The following is an 18,441-nucleotide window of genomic DNA, read 5'->3' as shown; positions in this document are numbered from 1 at the left end:
TAAATAAACATGAAAAAAAAAGTTAAGAGATAAGTGAGAAGAAATTTGTTTATTTCTGGATATACTTGTATGAGAATTGAGGGGGCTAGTATTACACCATCCATCTTGATATCATGAGGGGACATGTCTTGGATGAATGCCAACAGGCTGAAGATGGCAAAGGGAAGTGATGGGAACACTTCCTTGGACAACTGGAATAGCTAATCTGGAAACTCCTACCTTCTAACTCTTCTCTATGTTGAATTCTAAAGCTTTATCAATGTTTAAACTACTCTAATTTGATTTTTTACTCAATAGCTAAAAATATCCTAATTCATACATGATTATGGAACACCATTTCCTTAAAGAGAAATATAACACACTGCACACACAGGAGAAGAGAATACAAGGATAAAATGTGATGTTGTAGCAGAAGTAAAAAGGACGAACTGAGCATTCTAAGCAGATATAAGATGAAACATCTTACTCTAATAGTGAAGATCCAGAGGGTTTCATTATATACTATTTAATAATATAACTGACATTTATTCATTAAGGTTTTATATCCAACATTATCTCATATGCCTCACGAATATCCCACAGAGATATTATTATCCCTATTCTTTAGATGAAGAAACTAAGGTTCTCGAGAGTAAAGTCACAAAACAGCCAGTGGTAGACCCAGGACTCTAAAAATGTCTCTTTAGCCCAAAGACACTTCAGCTCTAAGTATACACTGTTTCCAATCATGTCCTCCCAAACGAACTGAGAACTAGTGGAGATTAAGAAATGGTCTTTTGTTCTTGTATATTATTTTTGGCAATAGAACAATATTCTTCTCATATTATGGGTCGATGAAGAAAGCAAAATTAAAACATAGAGGAGGAAGTATGAAAGAATGAATAAATGGTAGCAAAATGGGTGGCTCAGTTGGTTAAGTGTCTGACTCTTGATATAGGCTCGGGTCATGATCTCACAGTTCATGGGATCGAGCCCTGCATTGGGCTCCAGCTGACAGCACAGAGCCTGCTTAGGATTCTCTCTCTCTCTCTGCCCTCCTGGCTTGTGTTCTCGTTCCCTCTCTCTCTCTCTCTCTCTCTCTCTCTCTCTCTCTCTCTCTCTCTCTTTCTCTTTCTCTCTATCTCTATCTCTCTCTCTATCTCAAAATAAAAAAACATTTTAAAGGTAGAAAAACATAGAGAGAGGGAGAGAGAGGAAAGAGGATAGGAAGAAAGGAGGCAGAGAAGAAGAAAGGGAAGGCAAAAAGGAAGAAAGGGAAAAGGAAAAGGATGAAAAATATGAGGAAAGGTGGAGAAAAGATAAGAAATAAGAGGAGAGAACAGAAAAGGAAAGGAAACATGAAACAAGAAAAAGAAAAATGAATCCAGACTCATTAACCTATAAAACCAATGAAATCTCAAGTGCGTCTGATTTCAGCATCACACTTCAGAGAAATCAGGTGTTATTAAGGCCTATTTTAAAGTTTTATGTTTGGAATTAACGCCAAGAAAATCTGTTCATTCCATCTTTTCTTAGACATTCTCTTAACGTACCCTTCCTTCTTTTTCTCTCCTGTGTTGTGCTCTTTACAATTTATAAACATTGAAGAGTTCTCTTTTTTTTTTTTTTTTGCTTGACCTGACTTCTTTCCTCTTTGCATCTACTCTCTCTTCCTGTCTTCCTTGTCCCTCTTTCATTCTTCCCCATGCCACTTTCTTCCGTACTTCTTCTGTCCCCATGGTTTAAAATATTAAGTGCCTCAATAATGAGGAGAACTCAGGGAGGAAAGTTTAAAAACCACCAAGTATGATGTGTGTGCTTGGTTGAAATATTTGACCACATAATTGGACCACAAAGAGGTGACTGGGCAAAGTTGAATCAAGTTACAGTCACTGTTTACTAATGAGGAGGCCAAAAAGTTGGTTTAGAAAATGCATGGAACTCCCATCAGCTCTCTGTCTCTTTCCTTGTGTAGAAATTACTAATCAATCACGGTAACCACATCCAAGTGGCACTGCAGCCAGCCTTGAGGTCCTTCTGTTCACAGTCCTGTACGTAACCACTAATAGTGGCCAATATGGCATATTGAATGAAGTCTAATTGACCATTCTGGACCCAAAGCCTGGGGTAGGTTCAAGCTGCAAGTGGAATGCATTAATATGAGAGTCAACAACTAGGTTGAGATGATAGAGGGATTATTTGTCTAATTATACACTTGCTTACCCATCCTGCAAATTTTTGTTAAGTATTCTGTATGTTGGACACTGTCATGAATAAGATAGTCTTTCTAGGAACACATGGGCTAGTTATCAAAGTATATAAGTTAACCAAAAATCACAATCCAGAATTATAAATCTTTTGCTAGAGCTAACCCACGGGGGTTGTGGAAGCACCCAGTGGATACCACAAACCCAACTTTAATAGAGTACCTTCCAGTGTAAGGCAACCCAGAAACCCTGACTCTTAGTCCTGCACTGGTCCACGTTATAGCAATGGACTGAGAGTCACTCTAGTTCTGACTGCTGCTATTGGTGCCATGCTACTACCCTAGGGGCTCTCTCTGTCCAGCTTGTTCACATTTCACTGTATGAGCTTCATTGATTTCTGTTGCACCTGTTATTCATTCAGAAATTCAACCATTCAGTTCATCATTATGACATACTTATTGAGCTTCTGTTAGGTGTCAGATAATGCTCTGGGCACTGAGAGTTTCTTGATGAATATAGCAAGGTCTCTGGTCTCATGCCATTTATATCTTATTAAGGGGAGACAAATAATTAACAAATAAATCAACAAGAAAAGTATCACATAGTGATGAGTGCTGAGGTGTAACTAAAACAGAGTGTTCCAAGAGATAGTGACTTAAACCTGCAAAGCTGAGAGATTAGCAAAGTCCCCTCTGAGAAGATAACATTTTGGGGAAGGCCTGAAGGATGAGAAAGAGCTAGAAGTGTAAAGGTCTGGAACAAGAGTGTCCCAAGCAACAGACACAATAAACACAAGAGTCCTGAGTCCTTTCTGTGCAGCTTCTACATCGAGTCTTAAAGTTGTACTGTCTCCTTGGTTAACCTGTTTGGAAATACAGACCTCAGATTACCCAGTGATTTCAAGAACAGTGCCAAGGTCACCCTATATGTTAGGGTTCTCCAGAGGAACAGAATGAATAGGATGTATATATGTAGGAAGATATTTATTAGAGGAATTGATGCATGTGATAATGAAAAAGTCCTAAATTCTGCCATCTGCAAGCTGGAGACCCAGTAAAGGTAGAGGTGTCATTCTAGTCCAAGTCCAAAGCCCTGAGAATCAGAGAAGTCAATGGCATTAATCCCAGGCCAAGTCCAGGAGAAAACTGATGTCGCAGCTCAAGTAGACAGACAAAGGGGTACATTCCTTCTTCCTCTGCCTTTTTTGTTGTTGTTGTTGTTCTATTCAGGACCTCAGTGGATTGGATGATGCTCATCCACACTGGGGAGGGCAATCTACTGAGTCCACTGACCTAAATGCTACTGTCATCTAGAAACATCCTCACAGACACACCCATAAATAATGTTTGATCTGGACACCCCTTGGCCCAATAAAGCTGACACTTAAAATGAGCCATCACACACCTGTCTTCCTTGTCATACGTTCTCCATCACATGATATCTCAGTCATATTAGTATGACCAGTACAGCAACAGTGGCCATGGATGCATTAGTCTCATACTTACTTATCTCTTGCTCTTAGTGCTATCTGCTCTCTTAACTATTCAATAGGTGGAAATTTTTATCTTTCCCTCGGTTTTGGTTAAGAAAGAAGCTAGCATCCTGGCAGTTTTCCTCTAGGAAGACCAACCTATCATTATAACAAGGCCTCATTTTCCTCATTGCTTGACTTCTGTTAGCCAAACATCAGAATCATGGGTTTTTTTTTTATGTTTTTATTATAGAGACAGAGAGAAACAGAGTATGAGTGGGGGAGGGGCAGAGAGGGAGACACAGAATCTGAAGCAGGCTCCAGGCTCTGAGCTGTCAGCACAGAGCCCGATGTGGGGCTCAAACCCATGAACTGTAAGAGCATGACCTGAGCCGAAGTCGGCCACTTAACCAACTGAGCCACCCAGGCGCCCCATCAGAATCATGTTTTAATGAGGCTAATCATCTGATTAGCTCTGATGTGGAAACAAGGATAAGAGAAGCTGTCAGCATAATCACCTCTTTATCTAGTTTACCCACTACGTAAGGTTTCTATTCTCCCTGTGGTCCATGGCACTCTTACTAGCTCTGGACAGTAACGCATGTTTGAGGCTTGAGTTTTCTGCCACATTATCTGGTTGTGTTCCACAAGGTGTCAATAGGTGTTCCATACCTAAAATAAGAAAAGTATAAATGAGAAGTTTCTATTGTGTATTGTTTTATACACTTGCAAAATCTTTCACAGGTTTTTTTACTTCCATATTTATTTACCTCTAGATATATGAGTGACTGTAATAATACATTAATGTGTCAACATACGTAAAATACTATGAAAGATGTCTAACTCATTAAATGTTGGCTATTTTATAAGTAAGGATCAGATTATGCTTCTGTAACAAACAGGCTGAAAATCTCAATGACTTAGAATAATGAAAAGTTACTTTGTGTTTATTCTATACATCCATGATAAGTTGGTGTTGGAGTAGGGAGTCCCCGTCATTGGGGGAATGCCACCAGCCATAGAGACAGGGAGAAAAGTAAATTGCGGAAATGAACACTGGCAATTACACATGTCACTGCTAATTGGCCCAAGCAAGTCATGGGTCTGCACTTAACTTCAATAGCAGGAGATATTCATTCTTTCAATGCATCCGGAAGTGGAGGAAGATGGGTGATTGGTGAGTGGTAATAAGGTTTATGGCAGGAATCATCTATATCTCTATTTTTTATTGCTATCATTATTTTTATTATTATTTCAATCAATATATAACAACATTACATATTTTCAAAATTACTCAACAAAACAACCATTTTCTCTTAGAACACCAATTGATAAGGAACATACCTTGGGAAATGTTTTCCTTCACAATCACCCAAAATTTATTTCATACTACTCTACCCGCACCCCCAACATTTTGCTTGTACTTATCCAGTTGGCCCTGAATCCTTTGTTCTGTGCTCTGACTTTAGACCTCTCAGTAAGAAGTCACCTAGTCTCCTCTTGGTACTCTGGGTCTTTGTCTCCCCAACGATTTCCAGTCCCTCCTTTTTTCCACTGTAGCATTCATCCTGCTCGCTGATCCCACTGCCATCTCCCGTTAGCACCCCTCCCACACCCCACACATGCATCCCCACCTTGGCAGGCCCTGTGTCCAACTTCATGAAAGAAAAAAGAGCAATTTGGATGATCAGCTAGCAGCAAAGCATTTGTTGCTACGTGTGCCAACTGAGGATCACACAAGAAGAATCCAATGTATCTTCAAAAAGAACTTTCAGTTTCCAGCAATTTCCTGGAATAATAATTGGTTCTCAAACAGGGTGGGAGAAGGGAGAATTTGTGGCTCTCATTACCCCCTTTGCAGTTGGCTATTCTGGGTGGAAAAGTCGGAGGAAATGACTATAACAACACAATGCTGGCCCACTTAAAACTTCTATTATGAAACCGAGTTGCATAAGCTGTAAGAGAAAATAAGTTATATTCTCAGGAACAAATTCTAGTGAATCAGCTCATTTTAGCCTCACATCTTCATCTGTCTCAGAAGAGGCTTATTTAAATTTTAATAGAAAACGTTCAATGTGGGGCTCAAATGGAGGGAATGAAAATAACACTGTTTATCCCCAAGATAAAATTGTGTTGGGAGTAAAAAAAAGAGAGAAAAATACAATGCTAATTTCTTGAAAACAAACCTCCTATGTCCCACTTTGTAGGCACTGGACAAAGCAATATAGAGTCTATTGTACTGAACAAAAGCAACGATGGTACATTTAGAGACTCACTGTCCCTTTCTATTTGGCTTTTAAAAAAATCATTCAAAGTAGAAAAGTGCCATTGGGGGAAAGTGAGAAACGCTTTCAAAACAAAGTTTTGCTACCAACCTGGAGTAGTTGCAGAGGAGAAACAGCAGGGGGTAACAGGAAGATCTTCAATGGGCCTGGAAGTAAAAGATCTGGGTTCAAATATTGTCTTTGTCACCTCCCGGCTGTATGGCAGTGGATAAATGAATAACAGTGCCAGAGTGTAGATTATTTTCTACACACACACACACACACACACACACACACACACACACACACACACACACATACACACACACACACTATTCTTCAAATAGTAGCCTGAGTGAGTTTTTAAAAATATATTTCATGCCAACTTTCTGCTTAGAACCACAAAGAGGATTCCCATTACCCATTATCCTTAGGAGGAAAATCAAAATCATGGGAGGCCCTGCAGTAACTACCTCTCACCACCTTTGACCTGAGGGACACTCCTCTAACACTGTCCTAACCAGCCTTCCTTCTGCTTATCTGTGAATAAGAGGCCTACTCCTTTTTGCCTTAAGACCTACACAAAGGACGATTCCTAGTATAGGAACAGACTTCCCCACACATCCTCCATCCTCTTTACTTGAACAACTCCTGCTCATCCTACAGGCCAACAGAAAACTGACCACCTGCTCACGTATACCTGTCCTGACCTTCAGTGTCATTCCCACCCCAGACTATGTCAGAGCCCCTTGATTTATACTTAATTTTGTACCTATTGATGTTTGTTTAATACCTCTCTCAAGAATGTATGCTCATGAGGGCAAAGCAAAACCAGGCCCATAGCCCCCTCTCTATTTCTAGCACGTGACATACCCCTATGCATATAGCAGTGTAGTGTCATGGTTAAGAGCAGACATCACTGCTGTCTGCTGTCTGAATTGTCAGACTGTCTGAATTGAAATCTCTCCATTGTGTGACCAACCATTTAACCTCCTTATGTCTTCATCTCTGTATATGTAAAATGGAAATGACCAGGTATATTAGGGCAGTATATCGAGTGTGTTGTGAAGATGAGATTATTTAATGCATGAAGAACACTTAGAACAGAAGCAAGGACATGGTAAGCCCTTCATGAGTGTTCACTATTCTGACTAAGGAGGCTGTCAATATAAACAGAATGGAGGAATAGCAAATTTTTCCAGGGAAGCATGTTTTTAGAGTTTACTATTTAATTTGAAGTTCATCTTCCAGTTCCAATAACCCTAGATACCTGACTTCCCCAAATACCATCTGTGTGGCACCCCCATATGCTTCTGCACATGCTCCTGTCTCATCATCCCCAGTCTGTTCGTGCTCAGTTACAGTTCTTTGCAAACCCTACATTCATCCTAAGTCAATTGTCCCTCTTGCTCCCAGATCAAGAGACATTAACTTCCTTTTCCTCTGTGCTATAATGAGATAGATGTATGGATGGATGGATAGATAGATAGGTAGGTAGGTAGATAGATAGATAGATAGATAGATAGATAGATAGATAGATAGATAGATAGATTGAATGATACATTGCTCTTCTTCACAGCTTATACATATAAGATTGTTGGTTCCCCTTCCATTTTTCTCGTGTGATGCACATTCTGGATTCTCTGTTTTTCTCCAGTAGAGGAACCCCAAAGATAACTGATCAGTTTTTTGCAGATATCAAACCATGACATATAAAAATCTTGATAGGGAAACTTTTGAATTATACTGATGAAATTACTGAAGGGATGTCCAAGAAACGGTGTGTTGAGGTCAGATTACTTAGAACACCCAGGTATTCAACCCAAAAACAAAGACTTGATTCACTAAGATGAGACTTCTTTTTTAATTTTACATCTATTAAACCCTAGTACTACTCCCGCCAGTTATTGATTTTAGGGATGTGAACACCCTCCATTTTCTAAGAATACCAAGAGAAGTAAGAGCAGGGCAGCATCTCCAGGCCCAGAAGCTAAAGACAGAGACTCCCACCATTCTTTAGTATTCAGGGCACCAACATTAGACCTACAAGTGACCAAATGGATGCTCACAGCCTCCACCCTTTAAGACATTGAACCTTAGAGTGATTTAGAGGCACAGGGGCCACTGAAAATTATTTGCCAAGTAGGCTGACTCAAGAATCCAGTGGTGTGGGGGGAAGTGCCCCTTTCAGACCTGTTAGAGTGAGCATCCTAGCGCAATGGGTCTGTGGTGGGCTGGTGGCTGGGCCTTGCCTCCTTTGGTCCCTGCTCATTCTCCAAAGCTTCCCATCACAGATCATCTTCTATTGAATTTCTTTTATAATTAAACAGGCCAGAATTTCTTTTTGTTCTTTGCAAATCAGGAACACTAAAGATAAAGAAGCACCTACTATGTACAATTAACCGTATTAACTGTTATGTACCTACTATGTACAATTAACTATATTAACTGTATTTCCAATAGAAATACTCTATTTGTTAGAACAGCTCTATTGGTTAGATGCAATATGGATTCTAAATGTTAGAGGCATGGAAACAATAGAGCTGTTCTAACAAATAGGATTTGTAATGATCATCCATTTATTAAATCATTTCTAATAAGGTAGGAGTTTTCCATGGTTCATCATGAGTGGGAATAATGTGACCCAATGGACTGAAGATATATGTTGTCTGATGTGTCAGCAGGATCCTCTGTGCATGCCATGAGGGTTATGGGTCATTTACGTGATTTGGGACAGATAAAAACTGTCATGAGCCTTTGAATTATAATTGCATGATACACACCAAATTTCTAAATCTCCATTATTATCAAATTTTTTAAAAGCCATGAAAAAGTCCCAACAAAATGTACTCAGAAAATATTGAGGCTGGATCAAGCCAATCTCTCTCTGTTATTATTTACTCTGTTAGGGTTGATAAACCTATACTTCAGGAACAGTCCTACAATGAGATGCACCCAATACCAGGCATTCTGGATAAATGGCCTCCTTCATTTCTACTTCACATCTGAGGAAACTGAGGATAAGATGGGTTGTATAACTTATGTTTGAGACACTACATGAGAAATCTGAGACATAGTGTTCACAGTTACATTTCCTTTCTCTTTATCTCTCTAAAGATAATTTGTCTAACTTCTAATTTGCTCCCTTTTTCTTTGGGTATATTTGCAAAGAGCTTAGAAGAGCACTGAGCCCACAGTAATATATACCTGTCAGCTGTCAGATCATCATTGTGATTCATCCCTTCTTTAACCCATCCACTGGATTTTAATTTCAATCATTACCTTTTTATCTCCAGCTTCCATTCTTTTGCCAAACCTGCTTGGTCATGATTAATAGTCTCTTTTTCCTTGCTATATTTACTCCATACTCTACTTCTTCAAAGACGATATTCTTAGGTAGTGTATCTTCTGTATCTGATAATCCCAAAATCTGAAGACCTCTATAGTCAAAACCTCCTGGTAATTGTTTCTGCTGAGTATGACTTCTGATGGCCTGTTTCATAAACATTTGGTCATTTTTCATTAGGAGTTTTTGTATTTGACTGAAGTTAACCTGTGGGCATCTTGAACGCCCTGAGATGAAGTGGCTGACCCCTTAAGGGAATTTGCATGTGGTGTTTCTGGGTACCAGGGACTGCTCTCAAAAAAAGGCCATTTTAATGTCTTGGCTTTATTTTTCCTGATGCCATGGATGGTGCAAACTAACCCTAAGTTCACACGAGAATAGGCCTGAATCCAAGCTAACCGTCTCCAGTGGAGACAGGAATGAACACTAACCGAATTCTATCCAGAGGCACAGCAGAAAGGAACATACTTTCTTGTCAGTTGCAGAAAAGTATTTTTTATACCAGCTATTCACTGATCATATAGACGCTTTGAGTCATGGTTTAGAAGAAAGGCTTAAGCCCAGTACCTTCCCCGTTGTATGAACCCCAGATCTATTTCTCAAAGTCTGTGTGATCAATAATCCTCAAAACTCTGAGTACCTGGTTGTGTCATTTTACCCAAGATTATTCTGCCTTATGATTACTCACCTCTCTGGTTTCAGTCCATGGTTTGTTGGCTTGCAGTTTTATCCTTTAAGAAATTCCTTACTACTTATGGGCTCAATCACACATTGGCAAGTGTGTATTTGTATTTTCTTGTTCTTTCCTTCTTTATTTCTTTTGTAATTCATTCAACACATATGCATTCCATAGCAGAAAATCTATTCAGGCCATCTCGTCCATGCATAGCTGGAAGAGGAAATTCATGCAAAGCTCAAGGATGACTGCAGTGATAATGACCTTGCTCCAGCCAGAACCAGCCTGGGACAAAGAGACCCATACATAGACTTCCATCCCTCTTGCTCCCACCCCTTTCAAATGCCCCTAAAAGAGTCCTGCCAGCCCCTAGGAGGGTGTCTCCTAAGCCCTCTGTGAATCACCTCACTTTTACTTTTTTCTCTTCTCCTCTCTGGATCATGATGCTGCTATTACTGGTCACCAAAGACACCAAAGTGGCCACTCTGGTCCTGCCGCTGCTGCCAAAAGCCAAGACACTGACTTCAGGACCAAGAATGTGAATGCAAAGGGTCACGGCACCATCCCACTCACCCTGGCTGGTTCGCCCTGTGATCAAGGCCACCATGTTTCAAGGCTGTTGGCATCTTGGTCCTCAACCTCTACAGTAATCACTGAAAGGTCACTTAAACAATTTTTTTTTGAGCAGTGAGGATCAGGGTCAAAGATATTCATTATTCTTGGGAGTAGCATCTGCTGAGCACACTAGGCACTGTGTTATTTTCTATGTACATTATCTCATTCATTCCATGACAGTCCTACTGTGTCACACCAGGATCTGCCAATCCAGCGAAAGTGTCTTCTACTTTTTTCAAATGAGCATCTAAACCACATCATAGCTAAGAACGCTGGCTTTTGGAGCCTCACTGCGTAAGTTTGAATTCCTGTTATGTCGCTTGCTAGATGTGTGTCTTTGAACACACTACCTCACCTATCCCACAGGCTCAGTATTCCTATCTGTAAAATGCAGTGGATCAGGGGACATGCCCCATAAAGTTGTCATAAAAATAAGAAAATTGCCATAAATATTTGACTCCATGCCTGGCACATCCTAAGTGCCAGATGCACGTTAACCTTTTTTTTTTTAATGTTTATTTATTTTTTTGAGAGAGAACATGCAAGCGGGGTAGGGGCAGAGAGAGAGGGACAGAAAATCCAAAACAGGCTTTGCGCTGATGGCAGAGAGCCCGGTGTGGGGCTCGAACCAACATACCATGATATCTGAACCATGAGATCACGACCTGAGCCAAAGTTAAATGCTCAACCAACGAAGCCACCCAAGCACCCCCCTACACTTTAACCATTTTTAACACTTTGCTATTATTGTGTACATCAACCTAAGAGTTAGTGAACTAAGGATAGATTTTGCTCTTTGTGACTTTTTCATTGAATAGCTACTAAAAGTATAGTTAGCATGATAATGTTAACACTTTAAAGGGGAGCCACAGATTCAAAAAGACTATAAACTGCTGGTCTAAGGAGATCCATTCCTGCCACACAGGGCTGTGGTAAGAATGAACAGAAGATGGAACTGGGTCATGGTAGATCAGGGGGGGTCACACCCACCTGTGCCCTCGATGACAGCAACGCCTCACTTGGGCTTAGTGGTTGGGCTCTGGAACAAGATCAGCTCCTGTGACAGGGACGGGTCGGGTACTGTGCAAAATCCCCTTTGACATTCCTGATAAGAGGTTCCATAAGACCCACCTTTGTGTTAGCATTCCAGAACTGTCCGGAGAGGTTATAATACCCAAAGTCAAATTTTCTAAGTCCAGGATCTCACAGTGGGTGACAGGAAAATGGATTTAATAATTTCTTATTGTCTGATGGGTTTTTTTAAGATATATATGAAAATAACAAAGAAGAGAAGAACAAAGGGAAGTCAAATGAATGGCTCAGACTTGAAGATACAACAGGGATGTTATATTTATATCTCTATTGATACCCACATCTACACCCTATCTATATTTATATCTGTGCTTTTATCACCAATCTCATCTTCCTCATGCAATTAGGAGTCATCTTCTGCCGACTTGGCAAGCAACATGAGATTCAAGGATGGCCCAGAAATATAAAAACCCACAGCGATAATTGCTTATTTTCCATCTCTCTCTCTCTGTGCATGCTGTTTGGCTTTTCTCTTTCGTGGGACATGGAGTCCTCATTTATACTCATTAAAATGTGTTAATGAGAACTTTGCAGAGAGAAAAATGAGGAAAGTAAGAAGGGGAAAGAAGGAAAAAAAACACATCGAAGGATTTTTAGCTTCTAGTTAATAAGCAAGACAGAGCAAAGCCGAACAAACCCAAAGTTGCATTTTCTGGCCAAAAGCATACTGTTTGTTCAGTAAAGATGCCTATTACTCCTTCCCTAGTTTTTACAAATCCTTGGAACATGCTTCAGTGGCACAAACTGGTTTTCAATTCAGCAAACCTATTTTGAACACCTACTGGGCAGAAGGCACACAGCTGGATGAATTGGAAAACACAAAGCTCAAAACCGTGGTCTCTTTCCTTTCTCCCATGCCATCCTCCAAGGCTCCCATGGGCATCCTCTGATACACAGTGCTTGGCATATGGTAGCTATTCAGTAAATGTTTGCTCAGTGAATAAATAGGTCTACCTGGATACCCAAGCACAATCAAGGCACGCCACATCCCAGCAGGCAGGGCCATGACAGTTTCTTTAAAAATAACTCAAACCAACTAAAACATGACTGTTCATAAGAAACCTTGTGTTTCCTTCCTTTGAGATACCATCATTTGGGGAGTTCTCTCACCTCAACAATCTTGGTAGTTGTGTATCCCCACCTCAACCCCCTACTCCAGTTCTGGTCAGTTCTTGAAACCACTGTCAATTGATTGTAAGATTGCCTCCATATTTCCCATCAGACCTTTTGGACCTTTTGGGTCCGAGGTGTGCTTCCAGCTGTTCGGAAAGGAACCTCGAGCACATTCGAGATTCCGGTCTCACTCAGCCCTGCCTTTCCACTCTACCTCTCCAGTTTTCAAAGGCGGCGTTAACATGGTCAGAGCTTGTGCTTTAGGGAAAAGGACTCTGAAGGAAATGGGGGATTAAAGGGAAACTAGACTGGAGGCAGAAAGTTAAGAATCAGTCCTCCAAGTGAAAAGAAATGAATGTCTGAACTGAGGTGGGGATGGGGAGGAGGATAAGGAAGAAATGAGAGATACATTAGGGGAAGCAAATGGCCTGGAAAAGTGATTGGATGAGATTCAGGCTCAGCAGCCTATGGTGAACTGGTGATTGTAAAGCATGTGCTGTATCAGAGAAAACAGCCTTCATGGTTACGAGCTGTCTGGGAAGGTGCCTTAGACATGATGAAATGGGAGCAGAGTCCTCAATGACAAAAAATTTACACACTGGCACAGGAGTGAGGAGGACGGGACAAATGGCCTTGGATCCTGCGGTGTCCTTAGCACTAAGACTAACCAGCAATAAGGGTACCGTGGACAGCTGGTGTTGTTGGCCCTCTATTTGTGGGGCACAACTTCACTGTGAATCAGGAAGAGTTGACCACCCCCTTACTCTGACTACCAAAGTGAACAAATAACTGAGACCCACCGAATATGAGGATTCTATCACCCTGGCCTCAGCGATTTGTTCAAGTTTGGACAACTGACCACAAAAGATCCAATAGGCATTACTCAAAAGATTAAGATGATGTATTCTGAGGCATTAGGATTAAGATTTCTTTTTTCTATCTAGAGTGTGTCATTTTTACCACTCCTCCACCCGATACACTCACTGTTGCCACCACATCTCTCAGTGGCATGTATGATTCCCAGGCTAATTTTCCTTCCACTCTACCTTACTGTCTTCATCACCCTTGTAGAGACTTGGGCAGAGTTGTGTAATGCAGACATTTATCCCTTCTGAGAAAAGAGATTTGTTCTGCTAATTACACAACTGTCTTCTCAACGGTTCTGCTGTTTTCTATGTTACCTCTTCACACAATTTTTTAAAGGTAGTGTTACTTTATGTTACACACACATACACCCATGCCTTTGAAAAGTACTACTATCTTTTATATATGGCTGTGTGGCTGTTTTTACAGTTCTTTCTTTTTCCCCCCATGCTGGACTTCTTGTGGCAAAAAAATTGGTCTTAGAATTGGGCAAAGGTCAGGAATGAACCAGTGCACACTATATGTTGTAGAGCATCAAGTAAATACCCAAGTTTTCTGCACTGAAAACATGGTGCTGTGCTAGACCCTGGAGTTTACAGAATGACTGGGAATTGATCCACACCTACTAAGTACTTTAAAAGGACCCAAAACTGTTTTGACCAATTGAGATGCTGCACATTTCTTCTAACATCAGCTCTAAATTCAGCAGAGGGTATATTTGCCATTGAACACCTTTCACAAGCCAAACAGATAGATCTGGTGTCTACACAGCCAACAAAAAGCCATTATCAATGGAGTGGATTTTGTAGGGTTTTAGAGAAACACATTTAGCAACTGCTTGGAGTGATTTGAAGAAGAATGTTTAAATAAGCCCAAATTTAAAAACTCTTATTTACCAAAAAAACGCTACTAAACTATTAGGGGGAAATTAGAAAAATCACAAGAAAATCTGCTGTAGTCAAGAAATTAACCTCAAAAAATAAAATTTAAAAAGTCTAGGCTAATCACATAAATAATTACTCATATTTTTCTAGGTATTTTGCAGAGATTTCAGTCATAGGCTCTTATTTGAGTCAAGGAGAACAGGCACTATTATTTTTATCTCCTTTGACAGCTGCTAAAATTAAGGCAAGGAGTGGTTAAGCAAATTTCCAAAGGTCAGACAGCTAATAAATGGGGAAGATGTGACTCAAAAAGCACTCTACCTCTATGTCCAGAAGGCAGCAGGAAAGAAGACAAGATCTAAAATCTTGGCTCCCCAGACATTGACTAATCCTATGACATTGGGCCAGTTACTTAATCATTTTAACATTTTAATTGACCTCCTCATTCATGAAATATGGATAACATTTACCTGGAAGTTTTACTTTGGGGACTGACTAAAATAATGTAAGTTAGACACCCAACCCATAGTATATAGTCAGTGTTGGTTCCCTTCTTCCTTCTCCTAGAGAACACTGCAAATTCAATATGTACCACCACAGTGATTGTAAAGTCATGTGCCCTGTGCAGATGTTCGTACATTCAGAATAAAAACCACGGGAGGTCCTCAGCCATCAGTACCCTCTGCCTCCAACCCCATGCCTGCCACTACACCAGAGTGTGAACCTCCTTTATTTCATGTACCAGCCAATGACACCATCATCAGTTTCCCCAAACCTGAAACCCACAAGGCAGACTATGCCTGTCCTTCCTGCCCTTGACATTCCACTGGCCATCGAAATCTACCCATGTCCCCGTGTAAAAATGTCTGCTAAGTGTGCTTTCTCCTCTCCATCACCATCTTCAGTGCTCTAACATGCATCCCAATCTGCTTCCGTGTCAACCCCCTCTTTTCTGTCCTCCAGGGCGCTCTCCACTATATGTCTGTAAGAGACTTGTCTGAACATACATTCAGCATGTACCAACTTACCCCACCTCTCCAAACGCCTGAGGACACCAGGATTGCTTAGCTTCGTATATAAGACCCACCATCAGCCTCAGGACCACATCTAACTACTGTAATTCCCAAAAGGTGCTTCTTTCTTTCTCATCCTCCTTGGTTAATCTCTCTGCTTGGAAAACTTTCTGCACTTTATTTGCTGGAAAAGTATCTTCATCATTGAAACTTGGCCCTTTATCATCATCTTCTTTAAGATTCCTTTGCTAATACCCTGTGAAAGCTGGGTCACCTGTACCCCGATGTACTCCTAAAGCATCTTACATTTGTCTCATTATATCAAAGAGTTCAGAGTGTACCATGACTGATAGTTTCTACATCTCTATGAAGATAAAGAAGACATTCTATTAATATCAAAAACAAGCTCTAAAGCTGCCTGGGTTAGTCTCCTGCAATGTCATTTACCAACTATGGGATCGGAAGTAGGTTTAATAGACCGTTCTATTTTTTTAAATTGACCCTCTGTGTGTGTGTGTGTGTGTGTGTGTGTGTGTGTGTGTGTGTGTATTCATTTCTTGAGTCTGGCACCTTAGACCACTCAGCCATCCTGACACCCACATATATGTATTCATTCCTGAATGAATGTGACAAATTACCACAAACTTGGTGGCTTAAACATGAAACTTTTACGTTCTCACAGTTTTGAAGGCCCAAAGTCTGATTTCAAGGTGTCAGCTCCCTCTGATAGTTCTATGAGACAGTCTGTCCCCAGCCTCCTCCAGATCTTGGCTCACAGCCACATCACTGCAATCTCTGCCCCCAGAGACTGGATTTTATAAGGACATCTGTCATTGGACTTACAGCCCATCTTGAAAATCCAGATGATGTTCTACCTCAAAACCTTTAGCTTAATTACATCTGCAAAGATATTTCTCCAAATAAGATCACATTTATTCTCGTTCATAAATTCCAAAGATTAGAATGTAGACATCTTTTGAGGGAATCACCATTTGACTCACTACAAGGTGCTTGAATAGTTAGCCTGGCTCTTACATTTCTTAGCAATATTGAAAGAGGTTATGCATATAAAGCTCTCAGGTCAGTACCTGGCAGAGAAGAAATGTTCAATAAGTAATATCCATTATTATTGTTATTGTTAGTTTTCAGCGACAGTCATGTATATTGTCCTTAATGGTTAGTTTCCTATTTTTAAAAGTTGTGTTTCTTGGGTCAAAAAAGTTAACTAGAGGGGCGCCTGGGTGGCTCAGTCCATTAGCATCCAGCTTCAGCTCAGGGCGTGATCTCACGGTTCATGGGTTCAAGCCCCGCATCGGGCTCTGTGCTGACAGCTAGCTCAGAGCCTGGAGCCTGCTTCAGATTCTGTGTCTCCCTCTCTCTCTGACCCTCCCCTGCTTCCACTGTGTCTGTCTCTCAAAAACAAATAAAAGACATAAAAATTTTTTTAAAAAAAAGTTAACTAGAACACATGAGACACACTGCAAACAGCAAGAGTTTAAAGAAGTTTCTCTAGTTATTCTTCACTTTAACAGGAAAACTCAGTCAACCAGAATTCTCATGCCCTATCACATATGAACTTTGGACAGTGCTTCCAGCAGCAAATCTCTCCCACCAAAGAAAGGAAGGTTATCTATGCCAAGGGCACAGAGTTCTTTGCCCTTTGCCAGTACTCAAATAATGAATGACTTGATCTGAAATGATTTGGAGAGGTCACGTGTATGTGATTACAGACTTGGAAAAGCTAGGGAAGCAACTATCAAATAACCACTCTGCAAGATTGGAGATGTGAGGACAGGCCAAGGTTGGCAATGAAATGACTTTCTCCAGGTCCCTCCTTGAGTTGGTGACAAAGCAGAGACTGGAACCCAGGTCTCTAGATTCATCCCAGCCTTATTCCCACTAGTGATCCATCTGGCTTATCTTGATAATATTCAGTACAGAAAGTTAATGTGAATAGTAGCATCAGTTATTTAAAAGAACGGAGGGGGTATAGAACCAATTTATGTGACTTAGCATCATGATAATATCAGATGTTTTGCAAATTCTATTCCAACAGACCCGTGCAATGATACTGAAAATAACCATAACAAACTTACACTTCGCTTCCATTTGGTGACAGCAACAAAGTAAAGCAGTGCACAGCCACTTTATTTTGACACACAAGGTCCTCTACAGCATTCTTTGATAATATGATCACCTTGTCCTCCCCTTCACATACCTTTTGCTCCAATTAAATGAAGTGTCACTGACTCTGTATTTATTCCATGCTTTCTCCAGTCCACGCTTCTTTGTGTCTTGAATACTCCCACTCCCCTCCTTGTTTCTAAGGCTCCCAAATCCCGCCATCCTTAAAGGTTCAGTCCAAATTCTATGTAATCCAAAGTCTTTCTGATTTGCTTCCATCTGAAAATGACATTTATTATCTCTCAACTCCCACTGCTTATTTTTTATACTGCTCTTGTATCATTAGTCATTTTCTAATTTGTATCTATTTATCTTCATTTTATATCTTTCCTCTTCATGTACTAAAGCCTCAGAGACATCTATAAAATGATAGTTAAGTAATATTTATGTTAGGGAGTTTATGATGAACTGGGAACCCTACATGTGACAGAACTCTTTAAAACAGATTAAATATCTGAGCCCAATGCCTTGGTTACAGCTACGTGGACCAGGTTGGGAACCCAGGTCAAGACCAGCTGATCCCTAAATTGACCAGAAACTATGCAGTGGCACACAGGAGTGACAGTGATATCCTGGAGCTGGCTCTTACTGGTTCTCAGTTACATTTTCAGGGTTTGGGGAGTCAGGTGACATCGTATTGGTAGCTGAAATAAACCTTAGTGGGATTGTTTGCACCATGGAAATTGGCAAACGTTACAAATCAGAGCTTCCCCCACCCAAACCTCCCATGGAC

At 40.6% G+C, this 18,441-nt stretch overlaps 1 long non-coding RNA gene across 1 annotated transcript; it reads right to left on the bottom strand.

Moving 5' to 3' along the window:
* Positions 1-4,177: 4,177 nt before the first annotated feature.
* On the bottom strand, positions 4,178-17,935 carry LOC115285997. Its single transcript, XR_003905807.1, has 4 exons — positions 17,743-17,935; positions 9,956-10,156; positions 6,033-6,088; positions 4,178-4,329 (listed from the first exon to the last, which is right to left on the bottom strand). It is a non-coding gene; the product is annotated as an uncharacterized LOC115285997 (long non-coding RNA).
* Between the last annotated feature and the right edge of the window lie 506 nt (positions 17,936-18,441).

Source organism: Suricata suricatta, chromosome 1 (genome assembly GCF_006229205.1).
Source record: "Suricata suricatta isolate VVHF042 chromosome 1, meerkat_22Aug2017_6uvM2_HiC, whole genome shotgun sequence".
Classification (NCBI taxonomy): Eukaryota; Metazoa; Chordata; class Mammalia; order Carnivora; family Herpestidae; genus Suricata; species Suricata suricatta.
The sequence above is the reverse complement of the archived record's forward strand: the minus strand, read 5'-3'. Positions and strand labels throughout refer to the sequence as shown.